This window comes from Tinamus guttatus, unplaced genomic scaffold (assembly GCF_059628265.1).
Source record: "Tinamus guttatus ecotype Peru unplaced genomic scaffold, ASM5962826v1 Tinamus_guttatus_pri_ptg000182l, whole genome shotgun sequence".
NCBI lineage: Eukaryota > Metazoa > Chordata > Aves > Tinamiformes > Tinamidae > Tinamus > Tinamus guttatus.
Genome location: NW_028288716.1, coordinates 872,639 through 900,163, shown reverse-complemented (window position 1 = coordinate 900,163; position 27,525 = coordinate 872,639). Strand labels below are relative to the sequence as shown.

The following is a 27,525-nucleotide window of genomic DNA, read 5'->3' as shown; positions in this document are numbered from 1 at the left end:
TTTTTCACTCTGGTGTTATAAGAGCAATCAAAGAAAAATAAGTGTTCCAAAAAATGGTTCATGATGGCTCTCACCATATGCTAACAGTGAAAATGCTTGAATAACAGACCAAAGACCAGTAATATCTCTTTAGTTTCAGACAGTGAAAGAATAAAGGCAACTTTTCATATACAATATCAAATTTCCATCTTATTTTCACTAAAGAGAAATAATGAGGCCTATATAGCTGTAACTCACTCTGGTCCTGGTGGGAGCATTTTTATTAGGAAAGACTGGGATGCAGCAAACAGGAGAGTGCAAGAGAGTGCATCCTGCAGTTTCCGTGAGTTTCTGGCTTCTCCTGTTAGCTGGCCACCAGTCTCAGGCTGGAGGAATGTGTACCTTCCTGATGAAGGAAGATAAACTGGTTTAGGATTAGGAATGAAACAATCCCTTTGCAGCCTGAGAAATGAGCCAGGGAGTCATGGCGGGATGCTAGACCTTGCAAACTGAGCTGATGGAGGGGCAGGAGTGGATCCTCTTAGGCCAGTTTCATAAAGTTTGCTTTGTTAATGATTATTTGGCTTGGATTTGCATCAGCATCAAATGCTGCTCAATATTCTAATCCCTGCTTATAGGTATTTCCTTTTCTCTCCCTAATTAGAATTACTTTAATGTACCCAAGAGTATACACATAAAACTCTCCCACACGCTCTCTAACTAAATACATTTTCTTCACAAAATCAGCAGAGAATGTGCAATTCATCTAAGAGTACTTGCTCTCCTCTTTGGTTTTCTTCAGGTTAGCTTTTTCTGCATCCCGCTAATGTAGGTTTGACAGTAGAAGCGTATCAAGAGAGTGCTAAGTCTGAGAATGTAGAGGAAGGCTGCAGTGTTGAAGCTCTTGGGGAATGGACATTCTGTGAAGACGTTGTAGGAAGAATGAGTGGAATGGCTACAAATTGGCACTGAAAGACGGGGAGGAAAGATGCAGACAGATTATGGATCCTACCTAAGTCATACCAGACCCACCATTTAACCCAAAGTACTCCTACTAATCATATCCTCAACTCAGAGTACTACCTGCATGCCTTGAAAAGCTTATATTTCAAGCCCAACAGTGTCTGGCATAATATGGAAGGATAGCACATCGAATCTTGCCTATTGCTACAAGGAGTCAATAGGAAGTTCATCCTCTCCCATTCAGGAAAAGACTTGGATCCCTTCTCTGCCACTGTCCAGTAATTCTATTTTGGGATATGGAAAATAAATGTGTGAGATTCCTCTTCTCATAATCACTATGATTTCTATCTTAGCTTATAGAAAGGAACTATAAAGGCTACTTTAGATGCCACTTCATTTGAACTTGCCTCAATCCTCTGAATTAATGAGTTCTACATACTGAGAATATGTTATATAGAAAATGATGTCCTGTACTATATTTTGTATGACAAATATCTTTTCATTTTGTGCTGCTGCTTCTTATTCTGATTTATCCTGATTTATTCTGATTTATCCAGGATAAATAAGAGCTCTGGGTCAGTCTTGTACCCATGACTATTTCACATCTACTTGCCTTTTTGAAAAAACACGGAGTGGAATCAAGATGAGGGAAAGAAGATCCAAGGGGATTCTCAATAAAGGAAGAAAAATTCACATATTTAATTTGTTTAACTCCTCTCTGTTTGCCTGCAGCTAGACATGCCCTTCATTTTTGAAGAAACAGAATGAAAGCTGCCCTGTTTTCTGCCTTATCAACAATCCCAAGCTCTACTACGTTATTGCCCAATACCTTGAAATCAAATCTCCAAAGGAGAAAAAACTAATCCATACAACAGAAGAGAGAAAAGTCTATTTTTATTTTTTCTTTCTTTTATTTCCATTATGAAAATGGAGTTCATTAGTTGAAAGTTGATATGGTCACTGAAGGCCTCTTGGTATTTTCCCGAAAGTAGCATTCAGCACACATTACTGATCCATTCACCTCTTATCACAGGATATTAGGACACCTAAGAACATGATTGTTTCCTTCAGAAACAAACAGAAAGAGGTAAGCACCCATGAAGGGGACAGAAACAGAAACAGAAAGCAAGGCCATCAAGGGCAGGAATAACCCAGACACCAGTACACATTAGGCGTTGACCTGCTGGAAAGCAGTGCCATGGAGAGGGATTTGGGAGTCCTGGTTGACAACAGTTTAACTGTGAGGCAGCAATGTGCCCTCGTGGCCAAGAAGGCCAATGGGATCCTGATCTGAATCAGGAAGAGTGTTGACAGCAGGTCAAAGGAAGTGATCCTGTCCCTCTACTCAGCTCTGGTGAGACCACACCTGGAGTATAGTTTGCAGTTCTGGGCTCCCCAGTACAAGAGGGACATGGCGCTTCTAGAGAAGGTCCAGCGTAGGGCCACAAAGATGATTAAAGGACTGCAGCATCTATCGTATGAGGAAAGAATAAGTGAGCTGGGCCTGTTTAGCCTGTAGAAGAGAAGACTGAGAGGGGATCTGATCTATTTGCACAAATACCTCAGAAGTGAATGCAGGGAGGATGGGGCCAAACTCTTCTCAGTGGTGGCCATTGATAGGACAAGGGGTAATGGGTACAAGTTGAAACACAGGATGTTCCACCTTCATGTGAGGAAGAACTGCTTTCCTGTGAGGCTGACAGAGCCCTGGAACAGACTGCCCATAGAGATTGTGGAGTCTCCTTCTCTGGAGATCTTCAAAACCCGTCAGGATGCGACCCTGTGCCACATGTTCTAGGTGCCCCTGCTTGACCGGGAGGTTGGACTAGATGATCGCTAGAGGTCCCTTCCAACCTTAACCATTCTGTGATTCTGTGATCAGTGCAGAGAGTGAAGTGAAGTGAAAGTGCAGAGAGGAATACATGGAATTCATTACCACCTGCATGATGGGTAGATAATGCTTCCATGACAAGTAACACTGCATCTGTGGTCCCAGGCTTGCCAGGGTATAATACACATGAAGATGTGTGTGAAAGAATTCAACATCCCCCTAAAAAAGGCTGAGGAGTAAAGAATTCAGGATGAACAAGACACATAAACCCTTCAAGATTACCTTGCAATGAGCTGATACGCACAGTGATAATGCAATCCAAATACATCATGTGATCCATTTATGTGAATCTTCAGTCTCTGCATTGGAAGTATTTCATTCTCTCTCTGTTCTCTCCAGTGTATGTCTATCTCATATCTTATTTTCAGAGAACTTCAAAGGCAGAGGAGAGAGTTGTTTAACTGGCCTAAGAATTTCATACCGTTCTGATGTCAAGGCCATTTAGCCAAAGTGACCAGTAATCCAGCTTTTTCTCTAAAACCTCCCTATAATGGCCTAGTACTCTGTCAACTTTGCATGCTTCTGTGCAGATGGAGCCAACAGAAGCAGCAGTCTGGGTACAGACTAGAAAGAAAAATAAGCTGGATACGCTCAGGTCAAGAAAGGTACAGTCAGGTCAAGAAACGTACAGTCAGAATCAGGCTGTTGTATCTGGCCCTGCTGACTGCTAAATAAAGGTCTGAGTCAGGTACAAACAGACCTTCTTTATGATACTGTTTTTTCTGTTTGGACAGTGAATGGTTGGCGCATTCTTGTTTTGGATGTGTCAGTGAATATGGCAGTCTAAATAGTCTTAAGGACTGAGCAGATGGTATCCAGCAAAACTCATGTTTTTCACACCTATGGAAATAGGTGAGATTCCTGTCTATCAGTCACCCTATCTACACTGTTTAGGTTATCTCCAAAGCACAGGAAAAACTGAAACACACAGTGCCCATAGAAACTTGCCTTGTTCCCCTGACACATATTTGACCCCTGGCCACCAGTTGAACAGCATTGTGCCATGGTGATATACATGTAGGAAAGTCACTTGTTCTTGTTTCTTGTTCAGAGTAAAGAAAATCTGAAAGAAAAGAAAGTTTTGAGCTGATATGTTGGGACAGCGATATTACAGAAGGTGTTAAGAATAGTTAATGGTGATTCTGGATCTCCCTAACCTCATTTTCTCTGATATTGAAAAAAAAAAAAAAGAAAAAAAGGAGGGGGAGGTGTGTTGAACCCAGTGACAATAGGTCTAGATGGGCTGCACATGCTGATTTGCTCTGCAATACGTTGTCAACTTTCCCCCCCCCAAGGAGTACTAGACCATGGAGTCCTAGACAGGCCAGAATAGAGCCTTCCTGGGCTGACTGAGTTGAGAAATGAGTTTCCCTACTTAGCTCAAGCAAGTATTTAAAATAGAACAGAGCACCTAACATGCAAGGTATATAATGGTTCTGCCTTCATGTGGACTTTTGATTTCACATGGTATACAAACCTTTAACTCACATCTTGGGAATAATCTGTGGTAGTAGAAATACCAGGACACACGTATTTTTGCAGTTCCTTTTCTGCATAACTAACCACTATCATACATCCAGATGAGCAGTGAGCTGCTGTCTGGAAGTGGATATTTCATCTGCCTTATTCAACTAGTAACAAAGAATTTGGTAGAGCTCTGGGAATAGGTAAGCTTAAAGCTTTTCCCTTGGGGACTGTGATTTAAAGGGATTGTCCACCTACAGAAAGGGTGCTGAGGAGTAAAGCATGTATAAAGTCGTGATAATTGAGGCTGTCAAATTGATTGAACATAGGTTCAGGATTTTTGTTTGTTTGCTTGGAAAAAAAAGCGTTTGAGGATGCCTATCAGTATGATATCCAGTGACAGTGTGGGATTCCTGCAGGCAGGAAGTCTCTATGTAACTACTCTGAAGCTGTGCCCTCTTTTGGCGGTGTCAGTTGTATTACCACAAACATGCAGAACAGAACACATGTAAAAAGCATTCACTGAAGAATAGCAACCAAATCAACATAGGATCAGCCCAGGATATTAGCTTTGGACACTCTGCCCTTTCCTGACAAGTGAATGATTTATTTCAGAGTGCCAGTTCTGTTATGGAGTAGAGCTCCTTCTTACCATATGCAGTAGCTCTATGACTTTGGAGAGGAACCACCAATGCACTCTTGTCATCTGCCGGGCAGCACAAAGAAACACTATTAGGCTCAGTTTTACTACCTTAGATTTTTTATCACTGTTCCATGCAGTATGTGAAAGCTGCCCACCAGGGATCAACAGCTTAAGGGGAAAAACTAAGATGGCCTTTTAAGGTTGTTTCTTTCCCCAGCGTGTGCACTTTTTGTCCTGTACAAATCAGACTTGATTTGGGAAGAGGAGAAACATACAGCTTTGGCTGGTTAGATGTTTTTTTATTAAGTTGTTTGTTCTTTAACAAGACAGACTAACTGAGCTGTTTGATAACAGTTTCTAGCCTTATGGCAAATACTTGGAGAGCTGAAAAGCTAACATCCATGGTTTAATCTGTTTGAAGTATCATTTTATCCGCAGGAAAAATAGTTCCTAATTCAGGTGGAGAGCTAAAAAAATCACAGAATGAAATTTTTTGGAAAAGTCATGTTTTGAAAAGAGTGGTGGGGCCTCAATCCCTCTGTAATGGCCAAAGTAGAAAGAGTTTTAGCCAAATCCCCCAGTTCACAGGAATTCTGAGTGAGATTTATGTCATGCAAATTGCTATTTACCAGCAAAACAATCTGCATGCCCAGAAATGGAGCAGGGTCTAAAGCAAACTTTGTACAGAACTGTGCCTTCATTCCTAGTTCACTTTGGCTGTAATCGACTGGCTGGCATACGCAGCTGTAGTTAGACTGAAGTTATCAGAAACTGAAACTGATAAAAATTATACCAAGTAACCAATATAACTGAACAACTATGTAAAAGCAATCAATTTTCACACCTATCATCAGATCTATTAGTATTGCAGTTTGGTTTAACTAAACTTAAGAATAATGCCATAAACTTAATTGACAAATTTATTAACATCAAGATGTCTATCAAACATATTCAGCCCTTCCTATTTGAAGGGTATTCAGCAGTGTATATGAAATGTCAGTGGTTCTCATCTGAGAACATTGTACAAATGATCACACATTAAAACCTAGCAGAAAGCAATGCCATCAACAGTCATGAGAGCAGGAAGCTACAGTGCTCTTGATACTCTTGGAGAGGATTGTGCAAATCTGAAAAAGAAGTTCCCTCATTTTCAAAGATAAGCCCCTGATCTGCTTGGTCTGAGGCAAAATAAGAAATGCTCTGTATGCTCTGTGACTACCTGTGAGATTCTAACTTTTAAGCTTGTTCCCGAAGCACCTTTTAACCATTATTTTTTGAATAAGGGGAACATTGAGAACTGAGGGGAAATGAAGTATGCATTTATAACAGTTCATCACTTTAGAAAAGGGTAGTACTACTGCTCTTGAGGCAAAACGAGGGTATGTCCAGGCTGGCTGTCCCTCCCGCCATTAGAGTTCATCAGCAAAGCTGTTGAAAATGCTCTGGCTTTCAAACACTTCCCATATATTTAGCTGGAAAGGGGATAATCCAGGCTGCTAACCCCATAAAACATATATATTGATAATGTCATGAAGTGAGGTTGTAAGTAAAGAGCAGGCCTTTCAGTTTCAGTGGCTGCTGCAAATGCATGAGGCATGGCCTCAGTGTCACAACAAAGAGGTGGAAGGCAAAGAGAAGGATGTCTGAAAGTGGGGCTAGAGGGCATGGGTTTGTCCTCAGATCTAAAAAGCAAAACATATAGCTGAACTTGGCATGTCTTAGATGGCAGACATATTTCATTGCTTCCCTCCCATATATCCTCTGGCAGTAAGCTGATATTTCACACATTTCATTTACAAAGGAGATCCACTACTTTTCTTCCAGCCTGAGATTCCATGTGCCAGCTGCTGCTAAAACTCATTGATACTACCCTAGGGCTGGGACTTCAGAATCTTGAAGAGTCCTCTCCTGAGTGGCAGTCTTTGGCAGAACTGTAGTTAACAGGTTTTCCTGTCACAAGCTGGGCTGCTCATGACAAGCTGCAATATTGTCCCTCACAGGAGAAAAGAAGTAGCTCAAGACAAGTTCATTAGGGAAGTATAGAACAAACAAGACAATTGGAGGGTCTGTGAGAGCTCGAGTTCAGGCTCAAGTGTGGTAATACATTGTTTCAGCCACAGAGGCTACTTCCTTTTTGTCCCATAATGTGCAGGCCATCAGAAATTCTCCATATCTTTCTTTTTATATTTACTCATATAGTTGGCTCCCTTGAAAGCATACAGTTTAATTGGAAAATGACTAAACACATGCGTGTCCCTCATAACTGCTCTTCAGCCCTTTAGGAAAAGGAAGTTCAGCTGAATTTCTATCCTGCCACATCTCCCAAATCCTCAGGGGAAAATACGTTAGTTCCCAGTCACACGTACTTCACCTACTCCCAGCGGTCATGTCTCTGTTAAATTCTCTCAACATCTCCTTTCACTTCCTGTTGTGCAATTGCAAGCCCTAGATCCCCTCTCACTATTCTGGCCTTTGGACCTCACAGAAGTTCTCTACTGAAAATCAGTCCTTGGCTCCCTGGTAAATTACACTACACTAACTAAGGCACATACATTAACTCTGCTTTTCCATACTGTGTTCTTTACACTTTTTTTTTTTTTTCAGTGAGCCTCAGGCTTCTCTAAAGATGTGATTCTTGTCCACACAACTCTGTTAATCCCCATTCCTTCTAAACTTGTAAATCCTTTACTATTCATGCTATGGACTCTCTGTCAAGAGCTCTTTGACATTCCCTTTCTGAATTTGACAGCCTGTCAAAAGTCCTTAATGCCAAGTTAGACTCTCTTCTGAAATTCAAGTCCTGAAATATTAACAACCTACACACATACCCGTATGTCCTTCCCCTATCAGGGTCACAGGCCTGCCATTTCAGCTCCATGCCCATTTGTGGTATGGCCTTATATTTAACTCTGTGGATGCCACAGGATTCTGCTAAACTGGAACTGCAGAAACTCTAGCTATCGAAGTTCTGATGTCTCCTAACTGAAAAGAGAAAAGCTCTCAGACACTGAGCAGTGACTTCTGTCAGTATTTCATCAGATATCAGATCTTACTGGCATCTTTATGAGTTTAAACCTCAAAATACTAACTCATTGTTCTAGTAAGGTTTCCCATGATGCATCAATATGCATTTAAAAATGACCTTTTATAATATTCAGATTTGACAGGTAGTCCTGAGTATGTCTTGCTGGTCAGCCAGTCAGCCTGAGACAGAAAGTTGCAAAGTGTTTCCCACTATGGACAGGAAAATCCCCCACCCCTTCAATCCTTACTGTGATCATGCTGGAATTTTGCTCATACAAGTTTCAAGACTTAAAGGAAATTCATGATCATGGGAAAGGAAAGGTGAAAATCTGCCAAGCAAAAAAATGTGCACTCATATGTGCATACAAGGATCAATTTCCTTTTAAGTTTACTCTTGGTGACCACATTATTGATGTATAAATTCCTGTTCATGGCACCTACCTTCACTTTCAAGGACCCAGTTGTAGCACTCCTGAGTTTTCTGACAGTTGAAGCCATCACAGTCCCTGGAAATAAATCAAAATGAGCATTTGTAGTCAGTGCAACTCTGTTTATCCTAGTTTTGACCGAATTCTGAGAAAGGAGCTCCTTAGATAAAAGCTCATGACTACTGCTAATGAAAAACAAACATTATGTTCTCTGTAGAAACTGAAATTCTGGACCAGGATTAGAGTCATGTTTAAAAGAGGAGAAAAACAATCCTCCTGTGATGATTAGCTTTCTTTTTGTAACTTGTATTTTTCAGAATTCAAAATCTTGTTGATGTTTCATTGCTAGGAATATTATGGCTAGCTGCACTCAAAATACCAGAGCCAGGAACTCTGTGGGAAAATCAGCTGAGTGATATCCCAGAACAGTATCAGCACAACAGTCATGCTGGGACAGATAGCAGGTGCGGTAATGGTATTTTCATGAAGTCATTCAGAGAGATTTGTAGTGCTGACAGGTAATCTGGGACTAATTCATCAATATTCAATTCCGTACATGTTAACTGAGCTATTTCAGTTGCTTGGTTTTCTGATACCCTGTTTACACATTAAATATGTTTTGTTTAGTGAATATGTATATCATAATATATTGTAATACAGTATAATAGTCTTATATACTTCGTCCTTGTCCTCCCATCTCCTTAGCAGGCATTTGGAAGGGACAAAACTCACCTAGAAAGCTCCCTAATGCAGTTGCTGACAACATCCTGTGTTATCTGTGTTGATCTTTTATTAGAAAATACACAGGGCAAGGATCCTCCCATTTTTTTCTGCACCTGATACTGACAAAAACATGTTTTCTCTTTTGACTTCCTTCTGACTGCCAAGAGGATAGGGCCCTATATCATGGCACAAGTGTATTAAAGGTGCCTTACTAGTGTAAGTAGCTTTTTAATCCACAGATCACATACTTCTGCTAGAATTACAAATGTTTAAAGACTATCTGACACTACTGTCCAAATGTTTTGCAAATCTGAAACAAAACTCTTGTAATGAACACAGTTGACTGTATCATGATTGTCTACAGATTTATTTTGTTGAAATGTAACAAAATTTGGCTATTTGGCTATACCCTTCTGCCTGCTTATCCCCCCCAGGCTGATATGTAGTTGCACACATAGCGGTTATGGTGGCACAAGCATACACACACATATTTCTCTTCTGCAGTCAAAACACTTTTTGGTCTGTTTCTCTAGTGTATGCATCGAGAACCTCACTGTAAATACCTTTCATAGACACCCTGGCACAGAGATACACAGATGTGTAATCTGGGTAGAATCTGCCAGCAGAGGAATTAGTCAACTGGCTCAGAGTCAATCCAGCCAGAATTTCAGATGGTTACGTACACTCAGACACTTCACACACATCCTACTTTAATCAACTTCCTTTGGTTCCCAAACCACAAGCTTAAACCTCAAATGAGGCAGAAAAGTCGAGGTAGAAGAAACAAACTTACCCCACAAGTATAGCTAGCTTTGCTTCTCCCTTTTTCCAGGAGCATCCACAAAAGACAACCAATCCTTCTGTCACTCTGGGTACATGCAGCAGACAGCAAGTCAAGAAGTTGCAAGAGTGTGCACTGTTAAGCACACAGTTTTCTTCACCGCAAGTGAAGCGAGCACATAATCAGCTGGATCTCACTCAGGCACGATCCATCTTCGCTCGTTTTTAGCAGGATTCAGGGTCTCTTCATGGAACCTTAAGTTACTGAAAGTTGCAGGCACCATATAGTTGAATGCAATCTCTCAACTTTTCTGGAGCTGAGGTTACATCATGCTCCCCTCTCCCACCCTCCTCTCTTTATATGATTTATCAGATTAAGGAATTGGAAAAAGAAGGAAAATGAATGCTGCCCAGGCCTGGGATTCCGCAGCAATGAGCTACTGACCTCTGGCCTTATGTATGAGAACCTAGCCAAATTCTGCAGAAACAAGGACAGCATTTCTTCTGCAGATTTCTTCAGGACGTACCAGGGCAGCTCTTCAAATGATAAAAAGATGAAGAAACATGCCTGGACAGGCCCTAGAAAACAGTCTATTTGAAACACTTCTTCAGAGGCTGTCATTTTGCCTTTGGCATGCTCAAATTTGAATAAGCCTGAGCTAGAGAATGAGAGTGGAGAATGCTGGCAACACCCACCACTCACTTAGAAAAGGTAGAGATACCCCAGCTGGAATCACCCCCTCATATCCAGTCTCCATCCCTGAAGGAATAACATTTACCATTTTTAAAAATATGGGAAAATTCTTGTAAGAATTTAACAGTGAGGCCAAGTTTCCCCCTCTGTGATCTCCAGTGGCCATATCAGGAAACTATAGAGAGACCCATCTTGCACTTGAGCACAGGCTCAAGTCAATAGTTGCAATGTATGGGATTCCATGCTGTATGGATGTACTGGCTCCGCTGCGGCATATTAGTCTCGTCACATCAAGAGACAATACAACATCAAGAATTAGAGTTCTGCTTAGGCAACTGGGCTGTACCTGCACCTTCAGTGATGTCTCATTATTTTCCCAGGGGACACTGTTTATTAGAAGAAGTCTGAAAAAGAAATTAGCATCATACCTTGTACCACTTCGTTGTGTCTGTCACCAAGCACATAACAAACCCTTCTGAAAGAGAATTAGACATTGTATGTGCTGATAGTTTTTGCTTGAAACATATTATTATTTCGATTCTCCTGGATAACTAGTATCTGTGAAACTATAGGAGAAATTAAAGAGATATTCTTGGAAAAAGTGGTTTATGGTGTGGATTTTCAGTTCAGGGGCAGGCACCAGGAGGGCAGTAGAGCAGCCAAGCTTTGGAGAAGGTTTGACTGAACTTTGGTATAATATTGCTAATTGGTTTCAGGGAGAGAATGACAAAATTCTTCTAAAAGTTTTTAATCTGCTCCTTAATTGACAGAATTCTCTTCTCAAGCTTTGATTACCTAAGTTCTTAGGGAGACTGGGCGATTTATCTTTGTGAATCACTGAAAGTAATTGGATCAGCTTTTTCTATCTGTCCATTATGTGTAGACGAGGCTGCATACTGTATTCTATTACTCCTATCTGGTAATTTTAAGTAATGTATATCGAGTTATTAATATTCACATATCAGACTCAAACACAGACACAAACTTTTTTTTTTTTTTTAACCCTAGGGGAAAAAGAAAAAAAATGAAATGAATTTTCACAAACATATTACATATAAGCAGAATATTTTATTGTTGATGTAAACTGACAGGAGTTTTTTAAAAAGATCAATAAAGTATATTTCGTTTTTTAAAACCTGCCTTATTCCTAGAGTACTCCTGATGGTACTGTTGCAGCTGTTCATCAGCATCGCTGGCTGATGGACAGATCATATCACTAACATATCACTAACTTTGTTCACTCATGAAGAGGTGTCCTCAGATGGGTTTCAGTGCAACTTGAGCGCAAAACAACATAAAGAAAAGTTCTTGAGGATTTCAGTTTCTGCAGAACCTCAGTAGAAGAGATAATACTTCCTCCCCAGAAATAGTATTTAGGATTCCCTGCATGACAAAGTTAATGCATGACTCTGCATGAGAAAGATAATTGTTTTTTATTCAGGCGTTTGTCAAGAAAAGCAGGTATTGCAGGAACATAGATTGCAGCCATAGTTGCAGCCATAAGCAATTCAAATATGCACAAAACATGACAGTGAGCTTACGTAAGTCAGTCAGGGAAAATTGGAAAGATTCCATGCTCAAAATTTATTCCAAAACCTGGATATCTTCCATGCATTACTTGGGTACTTACTATGAAATAATTATTAGTAACAAAGACCTACAATAAAATAATTTTGAGTGCTTTTTCACAATACAGTGTTTGTCATTTGGTCCTTCAACTGCTGTTCCTTCTGACCAAAACTGTCCAGGAAATACATATTACCAAAACAGACATCTTTAATACTTGGAAAGATAGAGAGCTGTGGATCATTTTAATCTAGACACTTAGCCTTCTTCCTGATGATTCTGTCAGCATCACAGTGGGAATTTATCAGAGATGATAGGCCTATGCACTTTATGTGAGCCTACTACACTTTTTATGAAATAAATATACTTCAGTACACATACAAAGTTGAAAATCTAGACAGTTCTAACTTCATCTCTTGTAGTACTTTGTAGCGGTGAGCAATTTAGCTGACTTTCTTGCAAAGTAAGGTCTAAATTATTCACCCACCTCACAACTTTATTTTATACATTTATTTGCTTAAAAAACGTTTCTTAGTATTAAGAAAGCTATAACATTAAATCTAAGTTCTTTTTTTTACTTTTCTAAACTTTAAAACATGATTATATCATAATTTCAACTATCCACTGAATCTAGATGAAGAACTACAGGGTGAGAAAGTCTCAGATGCAATATCTCATTTTAGCTCATTTCCCCAGTATTACAAAGTTCTAAGCCATTCTTTAATTTCAGACAGTGCCAATAAACAACAATAAATCTATCTGAAAAATGTGGTTGATATGATAAGTTTGCCCAACAAACAAGCTGTCCTTCAGCTCCTAGACTGCAGAGAATCAATGACTGATATAGCAAAAAAATGAAAGACTACACCAGTCCCTTCCTGATGAAGAAGTATGCATTACATGAGAACATTAAGCAGTCACAGTAGTTTTTAAGATGGTCAAATCATATCTAGCCAATTAAGGCACTCCAATGTTGACTAGAACACCCATTTAATTTATCTGAATCCTCATGTTTTTTATGTATATATTAAATACATGCAGATATTTTAAATTACTTCCAACTTATGTATGAAACTTATGCTTCCGGCCACCTGACAAGGGATGAAGTCAAAGGAGGATTTACAGCACTATTTTGTAGCATGCAATCCAAGTGGCCATGCAGCATGGCTCCTTCTTTACTGACAAGTTACATCTGGTGTGGAGGATCCTGGAGTAGGAGAGGGGCTTCGATCAGATGCTGGTGTGAGAGATACAGGTGCCGCAGTATAGGAACTAATGCCTCCCCTCTCTGCACCCCACTTCTGCTCCACTCCCTCTCTGCCCCGCCCCCCCCCACAAAAAAAAGTCCAAATCTGTCATATCTGCACTCTTGCTAGAAAAGGTCTACAGATGCTTAAGGATAACATATCTCCTAGGATGAGTGTACCAAAGTCATGAGAAGTTCATGGATGACAAGATCCATGATTATCAGCACTATTAGTGGATGAAGTTCCTGTTTCTTCCTCACTGCCACTGTTCACTGGCAAGTCTGTGCGCCAAACAAAGCTCTGAACTTCGGAAATGGCATCATAATGAGCATATCTGTGAAGGGAGTTCAATGCAATCTCATTCTACGTCACTGTGTTAATAATCACTAGCATTTCTGCTAATGACAGAAATAAATAACAGCTGCATTTCTGAGTATTCTCTCAATAATGGGTAACCTAATAATAGCATTTTTACAGCAGCAGAATTTCCTACAGAATAAAAATTGAATCATTCAGTTAATGTGCAATCACCAATTCATACAAGTCTCTGGAGAAATACAATGATGTGAAATTTTCTGAGCAGATTTAAAGTTACAATCAGCAATGATCAACAGACTCTGAAAATACAGAATCACAGAATGGTTGAGGTTAGGACCTCTAGAGAACATGAAGTCCAACCACCCCTGCTCAACAGGGGCACCTAGAGCACGTGCCCCAGGAACATATCCAGGCAGTTTTGGAATATCTCCAAGGAAGGAGACTCCCTAACCTCTCTGGGTAGTCTTTTCCAGTGCTCTGTCACCCTAGCAAGTAAAGAAGTTCTTCCTCATATGGAGATGGAAGATCCTGTTTTTGAATTTGTACCCATTACCCCTTATTCTGCCACTGGCCGCCACCAAGAAGAGTTTGGCCCCGTCTTCTTTACATTCTCCCTTTAGGTATTTGTAGATATCCCCTCCCAATTTTCTCTTCTCCAGTCTAAACAGGCCCAGGATACTTAGTCTTTCCTGATATGACAGGTGCTCCTGATATGACAGGTGCTCCATATGTTCACGGCTCTACGCTGGAGCTTCTCTATGTCTTAAAATCTTTCTCTCTAATAAAGCATGCACATCAATGATTTGTAATGGTCAACAGGCAACTGGCAAACCAGGAAGTCTCCATAACTCTAAACACTTTATTTCCTGGTCTCCTTTTGCCTACTCCTTCCTTTATTCTGCCCATGTCTATGAGGGCTTTGATCAAGTCTAGCATGAACACTGCAGGCTCTGCAGGGTCCACTGCAGAGGACACAGCATTTATTAAAGAAGTTATTGTAGTAGTAAAAACTGAAGATACAAAATTCTCTTTCTCCTTTCAATGATAATCTCATATATATACTCGCAGTATTCTGGAAGCCAGATACTGCAGATATTTGTAGGAGTCCTTAAAAGAACAGTTCAACTTTCCGATGTCGAGTGGTAAACTGCATGGCTAATAGGTAATACATAGTGTTCTGATCTCTGTCCTTTAGACGCAATCACAGTTTGGGAAACAACAGACCTCTTTCTAAAATGACCATTGAATTTTTAATTGCAAGAGGTATTTAGTTTTGTTATGACCCGTCCTTAATTTATATCTGTGCATGGCCTGTGTGAAACAGAAGGCTTTAATGTAGTCCATAATGAAAGGCATGGTGTTGTGAAACTACTTGCTAGGGCCAACACATCTTCCTTCAAGGTGAAAGTGAATATTTGCTTACTGGGAAGGACTTCAGCTGGATTTTATATACTACCATCATAAAAATGAAAGTAGGATAGAGGAAAATAAGATTAATGCACATAGATTAAGGTGTATTTACATATAAATATATAGGTGTATACATACATTTATATATTTAATTTACCTCAGAAAGAGGCTGCAGTTCTGATTCCAGTCCTGGCACACTCTCCAAGTTCATGGTGAATCTGCAGTAAGTAGCTTGGAACTTCATAGAGGTCCACTGATTTGTCTGGGACTGAACAAGGTCCTGCGCTTGCAGGTTTGCCCTGGTTGCCCTTCAGTGATTTGGAAGATACTTTTCTATATACCAGTGTAAGAAAACCACTCTTAACAATAGTGTACATTCCTAACTGGAAGTTGACACACTACTCTGGAGAGAAAAAAATGCTGAATAAAATGATTATTTTGAGTGTGCAGATCACATACCACTGTCTTGCTTGTCTGCTAAAAAAATTGGATGGTGTACAACTCGTTCCCTTAATGTCTAACATACCTAGGAAGCCTTTCAAATGACATTTTGAAAGTAATGATGTAAAGAAAACAGAAGGAGCCAGAAAGGCCTTATTTTTACCAAAGGATCTATATTGTTCTTAGGTTTGCTTAGGCTGAGAATAGCATTGACAAGACAAGAGGATACCTTAATAAAGTAGAACAGGACCAAAAGTACAATGAACTCATAAGACTTGTTCAAGGTTGCCTAGGAGCAAGATCATAGCCCTAGGTCTTTTCAGTTCTAGCTCTTTCAGTAAGTTTTCTTTGTGTACTCAATCTCAGAGAATATGCTGAGCCCCAGGTTGCCAATTTCCTCAAACAGGTAAGGCAAAGTTTAAAGCACACAAAAGCATATCCAGAACTGCATTTATGGCTCTGATAAGCAAAAGTGTGTTGCCAGACTAACTAACATCATGTAAACCTCCAGTTAAAGTTTGTTCTGTGTGAGCTACCTGGAAGGTAGCCATGGTGAGAGGCTAGCACTCACTTGTGGACTAGGGACTGATGCCAGTTATTTTATTTCATGAGCATAGCCATGAGCCTTTATTTATGCCTCAGACATTACAATCTCTCTTTCTCTACTTGGGAACATCATTAAGCAGTTGCAACTACCATAAAAAAATGAACTGTTTTAAAAGTTACTGTAGGTTGGTTTAGCAACAGTGGCAGGATGTCATGAAACCATGATTACTGTGCTAAATGAAGCAAATTTCATAGCATATCTGGGCACTATGGCAAGATTTTTCCCTCATGTATGAAATTACCTGAAAAGGAAGAGATTTTCAGTAGGCCACAGGATTCCGTCTAAATGGACAGCAACTGAATTAATTGACCTGGTCTATAAACTTCATTATAAGCAGATAAACTTCAGTGTGAGCAGGTGTGGGACTAAAAGTGACAAAAAGTAAATGAAGAATAGTGTTTTACAAATATGTGACTACAGAACTGGGAGGGTTGTGAGTAGGAATGTTTGAGAAATGTTGGTGCTCTGAGAAACTAAAATGGTATAGCTCACATATGACATGGGAAGGATACACTGTAACAAACAAAGCTAAAAGAAAGCAGTAAAAGAATATATGAACAAAAGAGCAAGTTCTTTTTTAATCTACCTGACAAACCTTACTTCTTATCTCTCTGGTGAGCAGAAGAAGGATCTTAAGTCTAAGCACAAGAGGATGGTGTACCACATTCACTTTCAAATGTGTTATTCTGACCTGAATGACCTCAACAAAAGTTTTATCTTTTTCTGCTGCCACTTGTTCCATTGTTCATACTGTTCCTAGGGTTCAAAGTCCAAATGTCACATGGGTACATGTGGCCAACCAAATAGGTGGCCACAAAACCAAAGGAATTACTACAGCTGAGTTGCAGTTGCGCTCACTAGCATTGATGGGAAAAATGGCCACAGATTTTTAGACAACCTTTAACTAAACTTGTTCTACCACTTCTACAGTTATCTATCTCTGGGTAAATAAAATATAAAATGGTATCAAATCAACTTGGCACTGTATTATGCCTCATTTCAGGAGATTAAAAGAGGGTGAGGAGGGACAACCAATCATCCAAAAACTTGCTGGGGATGATGATACCTAGCATGCAACAGTCAGGATTTGAAATGTACTGTTATGGCCTCGTACACACACAGAACTGGCAGAAAAGGGGTGATGGGACTTTAGATTTGCTACGACGTGGCATGATTGTAACCTGTTAGTCCCACAAAGAAAGTTTGACTTGTGTTTCTTTCTCCTGGCTAGTGCAAACAACCTATGAAGTTGAGTAGGACTGGAGCTATTCATGATGTACTTCCTTTTTCAAGTTAGATTACTTTTCCGTTGTATTTTACAGATCATCAGAAAAATGTTCTTGACATCTCAGGGCTCTTCAGAATTTCTATTTCTCTCAAGTGAGCAAACTAGCAATATAAATCTATAAACAGAGAGCATTTTGCATTTTTTAAGGCTAAAATAAGAGCCATTGGGCAGTGTTAGGTAGATAGCATCATTATGTATGTGTATGTTCCTTACTTCTACCACTAGAGGCCTGTGATGTGCTGCATATGTGGCAAAATCCACATTATCTGTCAATGTAGCAACACTTTGAGTACAAATCTGCTTACATTTTTAAAGGAAATCTCCACATATTTCAATTTATTTTCATAAGACAGCTCTCTTCTTATGAGATAAAAAGTCAGATAAACAACTATTTGATATTTGAGCATAAGACTGTAAGAGAGGACCATTAACAATCAAATCAAGATTTTTGCACTTTAATAACTTCACACAGATGAGGAACCCTCTTTAAAACTAATGGGTCAAACAGTTATATAATACTGCACAGACTGAAATCTACCTAACCAGTTCACAGAGTCACAGAACAGTTAAGGTTGGAAGAGACCTCTAGTGGTCTTCTAGTTTAACCCCCCTGCTCAAGCAGGGGCACCTAGAGCATATGGCACAGGGTTGCATCCAGGCGGGTTTTGAAGATCTCCAGAGGAGACTCCACAACTTCTCTGGGCAGCCTGTTCCAGGGCTCTGTCACCCTAATGGGAAAGAAGTTCTTCCTCATATGGAGATGGAACATCCTCTGTTTTAATTTATAGACATTACCCCTTGTCCTGTCACTGCCCACCACCAAGAAGACTTTAGCCCCATCATGCTTGCATTCTACCCTCAGGTATTGGCACATATTGATAAGATCTCCTCCCAGTTTTCTCTTCTCCAGTCTAAACAGACCCAATAGGCTTAGTTTTCCCTCATACAGCAGATGCTCCAGTCCTTTAATCATCTTCGTGGCTCTATGCTGGACCTTCTCTAGAAGTTCCACGTCCCTGGGAACCCTGAGGGAGCCAGGAACTGCACACAATATTCCAGATATGGCCTCACCAGAGCTGAGTAGAGGGACAAGATCAGCTCCTTCAACTTGCTGGCAACACTATTCCTAATTCACGCCAGGATCACATTGGCCTTCTTAGCCACGAGGGCACACTGCTGCCTCATGGTTAACTTTTTGTCAACCAGGACTCCCAAATCCCTCTCTGCGGAGCTGCTTTCCAGCAGGCCAACCCCTAATCTGTGCTGGTGCCTCGGGTTATTCCTCCCCATGTGCTGGACCCTGCACTTGTCCTTGTTGAACCTCATGAGGTTCCTCTCTGCCCAACTCTCCAACCTGTCTAGGTCCCTCTGAATGGCTGCACAGCCCTCTGAAGTGTCAGCCACTCCACCCAGTTTTCTATCATCTGCAGATTTGCTCAAGCTCTGTCCCCTAGTCCAAGTCATTGATAAACAAGCTGAACATCACTGGGCCCCATACTGACCTCGGGGGAACACTGATGGCCATCAACCTCCAGCTAAACTCGGCCACATTTATCACTACCCTCTGAGCTCTGCCATCCAGCCAGTTCTCAATCCATCTCACTGTCCGCTCATCCAACCCAGACTTCCTCAGCTTTCCCATGAGAATGTTATGGGAGACGGTGTCAACAGCCTTGCTGAAGTCAAGGTAGACAAGATCCTCAGCTCTGCCACTGTCTAACCAGCCAATCACCCCACTGTCAAAGGCTATCAGGTTGGTCAAACATGACTTCCCCTTGATGAATCCATGCTTACTCCTCCTGATCATCTGCTTTTCCTTCAGGTGCCTAGAATGGCCTCTAGGATGAGCTGCTCCATCACCTTTTCAGGGACGGAGATGAGGCTCACCGGTCTGTAGTTTCCCAGAACTTTTTGAAGATTGAAGTGACGTTGGCTTTCCTCCAGTTTCGGGCACCTCCGCTGCCCTCCATGACCTCTCAAAGATGAATGGAGAGTGGCTGAGCAATAACCCCCGCCAGCTGTCTCAGCACTCTTGGGCGCATCCCATCCAGGCCCATAGATTTATGGGTGTCCAGGTTGCCTAAATAATCCCTAACCCAATCCTCCTCGACCAGTGGAAGGTCTTCCTTTCTCTCAATTTTCTCTCTTGTGGCCAAGATCTGTAGTTCATGGGGACTAGCCTGAGCAGTAAAGGCAGAAGCAAAAAAGGCATTTAGTAACTGCCTCCTCTGCATCCTCCAGAGGACGTAACCACCCTGTACAGCAGTGGACCAGTGTCTTCCCTAGTCTTCCTCTTGCTGCTGATCTATTTATAGAAGCCCTCCAGTTGTCCCTGTCATCTCTTGCTAACTCTAATTCCAAATGGGCCTTGGTCTTCCTTGTTGCATCCCTGCATTCCTTGACAATATTCCTATATTGTTGCCATGTGGTCTGGCCCTTCTTCCACATTACGCATGCTCTCTTTTTCTCATTCAGTTCACCCAACAGCTCCTTGTCCAACCACACAGGTCTCTTGCCCCTGTTGCTCAACTTCTTTCTTGTAGGAATGCACCAATCCAGAGCTTGGAGAAAGTGGTGCTTGAGTATTAGCCAACTCTCCTGGACTCCTATCGGAATTCACCTGCGACAATTATACTGAATCAGTTCAAACATTTTTCAATTGGCGTGGGGCCAATTTTTGTTTTACTCAATTTAAGATCCTGAACACAAACCAGGAGTACTGAATGTTTTCTTGTGAATATTTTCTTACAAATCTACCATTAAAAGTTACAAAGCAGAAAAGACATTGGAAGGTACGTCCTGCTCTATGGGATTTTAGTGTCTCTAAATGCTAAGTTCTTCCTCACAAGGAGATGGAACTTCCTGTGTTTCAACTGACAACCCATAGAGGTTTCACAAATTCAGTCTAAAATCAAAGTCTCTTTCCAGACACATAAAAATCTCTCACTAAAGCCACAGTCATTCAGCTATTTGTGCTTCTGTGTAGCATGTTCACATCAACTAGGGTTAATCTTAGGCATAGAATTGAACACCTTGGTATATCTACCACTAAAAAGAGAAGCACAGGGAATCAAGGGGGTGGGAAAGAAGTTGAACATCCGCCTGATGAGGGTGCAGGCCGACCAGTGAAAGAAGTAAGGCTCGCATCAGCCCACAGATTCCCCAGATCAAATTATGCTTCTATTTTTTTTTCTTGCTAGAGAAGACTAAGTTAAATTCAAATTCCTTTAAAAGCTTGTGTTTTATATATGCAAGTTTCACTTAAATGCACTTTCAAGACTTTCAAGTCTTCAGTGGAAAAAAAAAAAGTTCCACCAGTGTCCAAGAAATTAGGCCAGTTTATGCTAGCTGAGAATCTATCTGAAAGAATCCAAAGGCTCAGCTGAGCCAGATCGTGCAACACTCAATTCAAAAAGTAGCACAGAAAAAGATTGTCCTCACACAAATTTGTCAGAGACTTCTTAAAAAAGACAGTCACTCAAAAGAGTGACCTTCTTCAAAGAGTGAAGCAAAACAAACTTCATCCCTTGGGACTGATGCTTTGGTGCTCACTGGGCCTGAGCTCTGCCTCAAAAGTAGGGTCCATGAGCAAGTCAGTAGGATGCAGATTGTCACATATATTTTATGCACCCTACAGTACGTAACGGTTCGCTTCTAGTGGGAGTCATGTGCTTGGATCTCATCTACGACAAATGCTTACTCTCGGAAAGAAAACACATGGCAGGCTGTTCAGTGTAACCCAGGTCTTTGCAAGTAGTCTATCTACCAAGTTACTTTCTTCATTTTATAAAGCCTGGAGCTCCAATGGGTTATGCTGACATTCCTCAAAAAATTCTACATTCCGTGACTAAGGATATACTGCAATCGTTTATTTATCCCCAAACTGCACAGAGCAGACATGCAGGCCGATGAAATAGGTATTACTTCATTGATTCACATCATTAATACCAATTCTAAACTTTGCCCATGGTGTAAAGTATAAACATAAGTATTTAGGGAGCTGGGAAGTCTACTTTTCAAGTGCAAAATTGCCTTATGGGGACATATTCCTGAACTGATGTTTACTGGTCACTGGTCTATTTTCACCATTTTAAACACCACATCAGGAGACTTTCAGGCTGCGACAGATAGTTATAGATATACATACAGATGTAACTATAGATGTAGATTAAGACATTTATAATTATCATTGTTATTCAAAAACTTATATCGCTATTACGCACATGCAATGTTGTTCTGCAGGAAGGGGGGATTTTATTGATATATAGACAGGGCAAAAGGCATAAAGAATACAGCTAATGCACATTTTTCAAACAGCAATATAAACAGAGAAAGAAATGTTCAAGTCAAAGTCACATGAAAACTTAGACTAATCTTCAGAGGCATTCCAGACTTGTATGTACAGCATTTTTATGCTAAAAGTTGAATACTAACTCCAGAGTTGCAACACATCTCATGATACAAAATAAAGATGAGCGCCAAAAACCCCAGAAATACTTGAATTTTCTTCCAGAAGGATGAGAAATTTGAATATGAGAAATACATTTCCAAACAAAATCTCAAGTAGTAAATTCTCCTTGTGCCTGAGAGTGTATTGAAAGGAGGTTTAAAATTTTTATGGAGCCTAAGCATACTCCTTTTTGTGGTGCTGAACAATTTTCATTCAAAAGAAAACTCCAAGCAGAACAGATTTTCAACGGTTTGAATAATGAAATCAAATTCACTGAGAGTGTATTCTTGATGGAGACATCATGGTTACTTATCCAGCTGAAATTTTTTGAACGATGTCTCCCATGTAAGGATGATTTGAAACATGGAATAAACCAAATTGCTTTCAGTCTCTGCAGGAATTTCTTCCTAAGGGTCAGCATCTACAGGAGAAAAGCAGCAAGCCTTTTGTAATGTGAAAAGTTATACTCGATATCAAGAGCAAGTTGGGATCCACATCAGATATAGAATTATGGCTTGGGTCTGAATGAAAGATACACCAATATTTCATTTCCTTTACAAGAGAGTTAATATTGTCTGTTACCAAGCACCATTAGCAGGTTTCCTGCTGGAAAACTCTCTTCACCAGTTTGTTTGTATAACCAAATATCCTACAGAAAAGCTTTATTTTTCATCTCTTAGAGTTCTTGCAAGTCAGATTTTTACAGCATTTTTTTTTTCCAAAAAAAAATAGATCAGTCTCCCTGCAGTAATACATACAAATGGAGGCCAATATTTCTGCTTGCCAGTGAATACAACCATCCTTTCAAGCTGCACATGATTACTGATTCAGGATATTTAAGGATTTTTTCTACTAAAAATATGGACCACAGATATCTTCTCCCAGGAAGTTAGCTGTGCAACTTTATTGGGCCTAAAGTTATGATCAAATGATGTCCTAATAAAAACAGTGACTACTGAATAGTAACTAAAGCGTGTTCCAGATTACGATGCCTATCATTTTATGTATAATTAAGGAAAAAAAATCTTTGTATTTTGGAAAATAAAAACACAGGAATACAGGAATATGTTAGGTAGATGGGAATATAAATGTAAAAAAAAAACAAAAACAAAACAAAAAAAAACAGAATATTGAGATTCATTAAAACCAATATATAAAGTAATATATATTTATGTAACATATAGATACATAGATTGATAGATATGCATCCTCCATCACCAAGGCACTCACCCCGTTCAGCAGCTGACCCATATTTTCTCTAGTCTTCCTTTTGCTGCTGATTTATTTGTAGAAGCGCTTCTTGTTCTCCATGACATCTCTTGCTAACTCTAATTCCAAATGGCCCTTGGCCTTCCTTATTGTATCTTTGGCAATGTTTTGACAATATTTTTCCCAGACAGCTTGTTTCAAATTTGGAATAAACAGGAGTTTAGAAGTAAGTCTTCACACCTAGTAGGTTTTTGCATTTGATTTAAAGATCAAAATGAAGATTAGCTGACATCCTCCCTGGTTTTGGCAGACAGTAAAATGCAGCTCTTCTGTGCATAAATGCTATATTAATGCTATTGGAGCAGTGCTTTTTTTGATCCTAAAACAGTTATAAGAGATGAACATTTCCAAACTAATAATTCTTTTTCCAACGTTCCTTCATATTGATCTTGCCATTTGATAACTCTGCTTTGCTTTGATGAGGTTAAATTTCCCCCAGCTGTAATTAATACTTCTCTGTAGATTTCAGATATCAAGGTCTGTAACTGAATCTCATTGTGCAATAACAACTGAACAGCCTGGTGGTCATCTGTGTCTGACATCCTCTCAGCTGCCACTCTGGGTCTAACAGTTACTTGCCTACTCTCAGAGTCTCCTACAAGCAGGCTTTTGGGTCTAATGTAAGCACAGCCACCAGAAAGAGAAATTAGTTTTATTAGAAAGTAAATCATGATATATGTTAGATCTGTCTTAGATTTGCATGAATCACCTCTTAACATCCTTTTCTTTTTTACTAACAAAAGAAAGAGACTAGGTGATTAACTCAGTCTTTATGCCTAAATATTAGATAGTTCAAGTCAGGTGAAATGTCCCTTTGGCTGCCTCCAGGTTTGTGTACTGGTAGCACTACCAAGGGTATGTGGGTGAGTCTCTCTGCTTAGCGCTCTGTGCTGTCTGGTTGTAAAGCAAGAGGGAATTTTGGATTTCCCTGTGCTTCCTCTCCCACTTCTGAAGGGTCAAACGTCGATATAAAACACAGGAGATTCAGACTCATCAATGACCCCTCTACTGGCTGAACATCTATCAAAAAGGCATGACTTTGAGACCTGCGTAGCAGGGATTGTGCCTTCCTGTTCTGCCCTTCCCACATGTGTTCTTTCTGAGCAGAGAGAATCCAAATTCACTACCAAATGTGAGAGCAGAGAAGCAATGACAAAGCAACTAGAAAGGAAGTTTGGAAGATGGAAACACCTTGCCACCCAAGCCAAAGCACACTCACATCTGCCCCTGGACTACTTTCAGCCCTGCTCCTACAACTTCAGTTTCATGTGAGCTTCATGTGCTATTCTTCCCATCTTCTTTTCCTAGCAAAATCTCCCTGTGAATGACTTCCCTGTTCCCTCCAAAAAACCCAATTTTTTCTGCTTTGTTGACAGGATATCCAGGTTCCATTATTTTACTTGGCGTCACATTTCTCCTTGCACCATACAAACCTTTGAGAGTTTACCACAAACAGCACAGAAAATCTAACACGCTTGGTAGAACACATTCCAAGTGAGGTTCTCAGCAATTATAAACTGGTGTAACTCCAGAGAAAAAATGAACCTCAATACAAATTTGAGGCAGTCAGTGATTAATGCTACTTTGGACATAGATTGATTTTAACTGGGTACAGCTTTGCTGATTATAAACTATGCTGCTTCTAATTCACATCAGCATGGTTATGTTTGATAAGAGCCTTATTGTGTGCTTCAGGGTGAAGCAAAACTCATCTTCCTGACACAGAAAGAGAGTTGTCTTCTAAAATCAAGCATCATTCTATTCAGTATTATAACATGCTGAATTTTCACTTTTCATGTCAAAAATGCTGATAAAAAAAAATGTTCAGGGTTAAAGCTTCAAACAGAAAAATACAGTAAAGGAGAATGATGTTTTCTTTCCCAAGCTGTAGACTAACTCTGGGAAACAAAGTCCGTCTAAGTCTCACTGACCCTAGTAGCATAGTATATTTACTTATTTTCTGGCAAAACAGAAGAATCCAGAGGACTTAATGACCCTGGGAAGCTAGTCAGCTTCTAACTCCAGGAGATTCGTGCAATAGAATATAAGAATTCCTTTTTTTTGGAGAGTCGCTAAAGAATGCATGCACCACTAGAATCATGAGGTAAGCTTGAGTTCTATCTTTATCAACACTGCATCAGCAAACTGGTGTAAACACCGGCATAAATACATGGAAAGTACAGAACCATCCATCTTCTCATTCCAGAACAAGTCCTTCACTCTGATAAAGGCCACCTTTTGAGCAAATAGCTTATCTTTGCAAAAAAGGGACTAGCTCCCTCAGTTGCTGAGGGAGCTCTGACATCAGTGGATACCAGCTGAAGCTTAGGGCAGGCCTTTCTTGTGTGCCTGTATGTTTCATAAGCCAGATTCCTGCTTCTGATTCAGTTAATAAAAAACATACCTAAACATACTGACAATGGAAATAGAACACTTGGTCATGAATTGTCATCAGTTGTTCCTCTCTCTACACTGGGAAGACCAGGGGTGAAACCTGCCACCCCAAATCTATTTTTTTACCCCCAACTTCACTTTAGCATTTACAACTTCATTTTACTATTTCTGGAAATGCCTTGCCTTCCCACAGAAAGAGGTATTCATATTAATATCTTTTAGAAAAGCAATCTCGAATCCCCACACAGAGATCCGGTACAAGTATCACCTCTGCTCCTGTCCAGCTTATTTGTGAGTGAACTCTTTATACCATGTACTTGGGATAGATTACAAGCCTAAGATAGTAGCTTAGGTATTTGTGCTCTAGAGACATCTCCTCATTCACCAGTGACTGAGCAGGATATTTAAGGTCAGTTCTCTGAATAGCTTGAGCTAGCTGACATGCTTCTCATGATATACTTTTTCTCAGCAGAATTACCTTTGCAGCCCGGACCTGCATTAATCAATATTAACAGTTTTGTATCAGAGCTAAATCATATCCCACCAAGCGTGTAGCTGCCATCAAATCTATTGGTACCTGGTTGTGCAGACATTCCCACAGATTTTTGGACTGATATGATAAGATACATTTTGATTAAAGTGACTTCTATGAGGAAAAAACAGTGATATATATAAATTTAAAAAACTTTAAAAAATCATGCTTTTTTATTTTATGTGAAAAATTAGAAATGTTCAAAATAATTAAAACAGAAGTTTCATAAGTGAAAATGCTTTCCCCCCCCTAAGTTTAGAATGTCTTTGAGCTTGGAATTTCCTTTAAAATTAATTTCAATTTAAACTAGTAAATATTTTAAAGGAGATCAAAGTTCAAACAAAATGCTTAAGATTTAACAAAATAAAATTATTCCAGCACAGTCACAGAGGTAACTCAGACTCATGAAACACTAGTCAAAATATTCTGCTTTCATATGGATTGATCAGAATTTGCAGAACAGCATTTGCAGGAAAGGAGAGGAGAGGAGAGGAGAGGAGAGGGGAGGAGGGGAGGGGAGGGGAGGGGAGGGGAGGGGAGGGGAGGGGAGAGGAGGGGAGAGGAGGGGAGAGGAGGGGAGAGGAGGGGAGAGGAGGGGAGAGGAGGGGAGAGGAGGGGAGAGGAGGGGAGAGGAGGGGAGAGGGGAGGGGAGGGAAGAGGGGAGAGGGGAGGGGAGGGAAGAGGGGAGAGGGGAGGGGAGGGAAGAGGGGAGAGGGGAGGGGAGGGGAGAGGGGAGGGGAGGGGAGGGGGGAGGGGAGAGGGGAGGGGAGGGGAGGGGAGGGGAGGGGAGGGGAGGGGAGGGGAGGGGAGGGGAGGGGAGAGGAGAGGAGAGGAGAGGAGAGGAGAGGAGAGGAGAGGAGAGGAGAGGAGAGGAGAGGAGAGGAGAGGAGAGGAGAGGAGAGGAGAGGAGAGGAGAGGAGAGGAGAGGAGAGGAGAGGAGAGGAGAGGAGAGGAGAGGAGAGGAGAGGAGAGGAGAGGAGAGGAGAGGAGAGGAGAGGAGAGGAGAAACAGGTAGACAGTGGGAAAATGTTGGAGGAGTCTCAGAGATGGAATCACTGTTGTTGGGTATTTGCAAAACTTGATTGGACTATGCCCTGAGCAGCCTGAACTTAGCTTTTATCATGAAGTTAGAAAAAAGAGCCCTTGAGATCTCTTCCAAAGCACTCTATGGTCAGGAAATATCAGTTCAAGAAAGCAGATACAGAAGGGAGATCTGAGGGATGAGCCTTTTAAATGAGAAGGATAGGGGAAACTGTCTTATTGGCAGAACACATATGGACAGGGCCTAGATAACCACAGAAAATCTACTGGAGAGCAGATGCTTACAAGAGGAAGACTCACAGACTCACAGAATGGTTGAGGTTGGAAGGGACCTCTAGAGATCTAGTCCAGCTCCTTAAGTTTAACAGCAATA

The 27,525-nt window shown here is 40.6% G+C and overlaps 1 pseudogene; it reads right to left on the bottom strand.

Moving 5' to 3' along the window:
* Positions 1-777: 777 nt before the first annotated feature.
* Positions 778-27,525, bottom strand: part of LOC104565637 (very long chain fatty acid elongase 4-like) — a 90,616-nt pseudogene continuing 63,868 nt past the window's right edge.